Raw genomic sequence first — 3,997 nt, 5'->3', positions numbered from 1 at the left:
GGTCCTGGGGATGATGCAAACATGCTATTAGGGTGAGTGTTCCTAGAACCCTGGAGAAAGCAAAGGCCAACACCGAATGGAGTTAAGATGCCCAAATTACTAAGGAAAACAGTAGAGAAAGGGATTGCAGCTGCATGGAAGAAAACTTGCTGGAACAGATGTGTTATGTGAAGCCAGGAGATCCACCAGAAGACTACATTTCATGGTGGCTCATAAATTAAAAAAGCAGTTTGCACTGACATGGAAGGGACAACAATATATATTCACCCATTTGCCTAGAGCTATGCTAATGCTACTGTTTTTTTCACAGCATTGTCTGGAGAGCATCGCCTTCAGCCTTTCCATTAATAACATTCTGCAGTCAGGAAGGAGGAGCAAGGGTTGGCTAGCCTTCATAAGATGCCTCTAATTAAAGGATGGGAGATAAACCTTCTGAAGATTCAACGGCCTGCCCCTTCACCAAAGTTTTTAAAAGATCTGATGTTTCGGGACACCATCTTCAAAGTAAACTATATATGGCCCAATTTTTCATCGGCTACTTAAAAGAAAGTACAATGTCTCCTAGGCTTCCAGGTAGAGGTAATGTGTTGAGAATTCATCACGGATAAATGAAGAAGGGTTGGGAGGTTCTTGCAAGCACGTCCTGGGCTAAGGATTTGTGAGGTTAAAGTCAGAAACAATATAGCTGGGGAGGATCAGCCTGATGGCCCAAGCTCCTTTCTTTGGGGGCCCTCCCTGAGTCGCTACCTATTACTCAGCTTCCGCAGCGGTTTCAGAGCCTGGGCTCCTAGACCAGGAGCTCAGAGGGGGTGTTGGAGGAATAGCCTCACTGGTGTAGCAGCGGCATCTTGGGAAGGGGAGCCTGGGGCTGTGCCCATGGCTGCTTCCCCACTTCTTGGAGTCCTGTTTGGCCCCCACCCTTGCATCCGACTTAGAATTTTAATTTTAGTACCTAAAAGATATAACATGGCTCGGGCCATCTGTCCTTGTAAAAGCACGTGTAGACTACTTTACAGTTTACATAGCATGTAAAATAACAAGAAACTAGTTACCTCCACAATAACCCTTTGTTCCTATTTCACACACGAAGCAGCCGAGACTCTAACAATGGAAGTGACTTGCCACAGATCGTGTGGGAAATGGGCATTCGAACTGAAACCATCTCTCCAAACCCTGCTGTCTTTTCGTTAAACCTACATGCCCATGTTTTAAAAGCTTCAACAGTCTGGATGAAGAGAAGTTTCTCGTCGGGGAAGGAAGGAAATTCAGGTGTGCAAAAGCTGCTGTCCAAATCCAGTTGAGTTGTGATTCAGTTCAGGAAAAGGCGAAAACTTCATTTAGCTTCAATATGATATCCTCAGCTCGTCTCCAGTCCCACACCTCTGGGAGCTGCAGGAAACATTCTCTGCAGGGTTTGGGAATGGGGGAGGGCTAGTCTCAGCTTCCCCAGTTTCAGTATTTAGGTCTCTGTGCTGAGATGCAGTGTTTCCTTCTGGCAGGGTGGAATGGATTTATAGACTGTAAAACCAGGATTCAAACACAGGATTCAGCATTAACTACCTGGATGGCATCCTTCAATTAATTTAATCTCTTGGAAGCTCACTACTCATTTGTAAATCTTATCAGTGGATTAAATAGGAAATGTTGATTCCTATTTCCTCCTTCCCTTCATTTTTTTCTGGCCAGGTGTTTGTTTCAAAGTTTGGTTTCCTGAAGTGACAACATATACAGAGAGACTCAAGATACACAGAAATTACACAGACCTGGCGGGGGTCACCTGTGGGCTCAGCAAGGGACTCCATCTCCAAAATTGAGCTACCTGGCCCTTGTGTACCTGTGTATTGAGCTACCCGTATATAATATGTAATTACGGCAGACTATCATCTGACACCCATTAATGACCTAAAGATCCATCACTGAGCTAGTGACCGAGAGAACGGGCTGGGTCAAGGACAAGGGCCACTGGGGAAAGGACCTAAGATCACAGTGAGAGAAGTCAGGTGAATAACAAATCCCCTGATGTTCATTTAAGGCCACCCACCTACAAAGCTCTTTCACACTTTGGTCCTCCAGTTTGAAGTCTGATACCTACTTTCTGGGTCATTCTAGTGATGCCTTTGATTTCTCTGGACCTTGGATGCTTTATCAAAGTTCCTTTGTCAACTCTTTATCAATAGTTGGATTTGTTCGATAGTTTTTAAACCTATCTTGCTGCAGAAACCTTATCTTCCTACCTATAAGTGTACATCAGAACTACACTTGGGAGTGCAACTGCTTTCATTGTTGCATGGGAAGAGTCTCAGTGGGCCCCTGTCACCTCTTCTTGATGGCCTTGATAAAGCTTGATAATCCTCAACTCCAGTAGCATTCCCCAGTCAAAAGAACTGCACCGTCATGCCCTTGGCTGATAATAGTAAGTCTCTAACCCAGCCAAGCACAAGACACTCCCTTGTCATACCCTAAGTCAGTTTCATCTTCACAACACCCTTGGTCCTTATAAAAGTTAAGTGATTTTCCCAGTCACAGCTAATAGTAAAGCTTCAGAGCCCTGGCCTACCACTTCCCCAAGCCCTGCCCTCACTCCCAGCGGCCCAGGCCCCTTGCCCTGACCCGGGTCCAGATTAAATAGCAAGGGGGTGAAGTACCAGTGCCCGAAGGGATGAGAAATATAAAAGATTTCTGCTGGCAAAGCCTTGAGACGTGAAGAGGGAGGGAGCCTGCTGATTCTGGGTTCCCACCAAGGTGGAAGCTCAATATATAAAGGCTGGGAGTGTGTGTGCCAACACCCCCCTCCCCCTGGCCGCCGCACATGCGAAGGTTTGACGGAATCCAATTCAAACAGGCATCCATTAGGCAGCAGGCCCATTTCTGCTTAACACAGGCAGTGAAAGAGCAAAGAAATTGGATCAGCCTATCTGTGCAAAAGCCCTAGCAAAAGCCACCAGTGGGCTTCAATACTTGCAAAGGCTGTTTTCTAACGATGTGCCTCTTAGAAACCTGGGGTTGGGAGGAAATTTAGCAGCATACGGAGTGCCCACACAAATTATACACCAATTTACACTTGTTGACTGAACACCTCCCATGGGCCAGGCGCTGGGTCAGGTGCTGCTGGGAACAGACACAGAAGTGACACTGCAGGGTGACAAACACTTTGTGAATTTAGAAGATGGGTCCGACTGGCTGGAAATCCCCCCCTTCAGCCACGTCCTCCCGGATGCCACAAACCCCAGCCTTCGCAAGGACTCTGAGGAGATCTATCCACAGGTTGGCCCTAGTGGTGCTCACTTGGGCGGGTCTCCAGAAAGTTCTCAATGTACAGTTCCCCTGCTTAGTGCTACTGCTGTTTGTCTTCCATCATTACCCAAAACCACTTCTTGCTGGACTCTAATTCAGCTGCCACCCCTTCCAGGACACCTGCTGACAGGTTTAGACTTAGGGGCTTCCATGGATCTATGTTGACCCACCACTCCATTCTGCCTACCGCCTTCGTCTGCTTTCATGTCTGTTCCCCAACCTGCACTGAAATGACAGGGGAGGCACGCACTAGATGTTCCAGGATCAAATTGACCCTCTGGGCTGTAGTTACTTCTACTAAATGAGGTGCAAGAGAGATGGCATTGCCCATGAAGCCCACAAGTTTGACAATCTGTGCATCGGACTGGGGGAAGGGCTGCTCGGTAGACATTAGTTTCTGGGAGTTCAGTGGTCTCCTCCTTGGAGGTTTCCAATGGGGTCTGCAGCAGATGCTTTCCTTTTCCTAAGGAATCGTGTGGAAGCCTGGACGATTCAAGTCCAGGTGAGCCTGGCTACTCCAGAGCTACTAGCATACTTGTCCTGAAAGCCTCTGGGCTCTAACATCATAGAAAGCATAACGAGCTTCAGGATTTAACAGATGGGGGTCCATGCCTGACTCCATCACTTACAGGTGGTTTAACCCCAGGCAAGTGATGCACCTTTCTGGGCTTACTTCCTAATCTGTGATAGGAACATAATTCAC

Source organism: Phoca vitulina, unplaced genomic scaffold (genome assembly GCF_004348235.1).
Source record: "Phoca vitulina isolate PV1807 unplaced genomic scaffold, GSC_HSeal_1.0 scaffold42, whole genome shotgun sequence".
NCBI classification, from domain to species: Eukaryota; Metazoa; Chordata; class Mammalia; order Carnivora; family Phocidae; genus Phoca; species Phoca vitulina.
Note: the sequence above shows the minus strand (reverse complement) of the source record.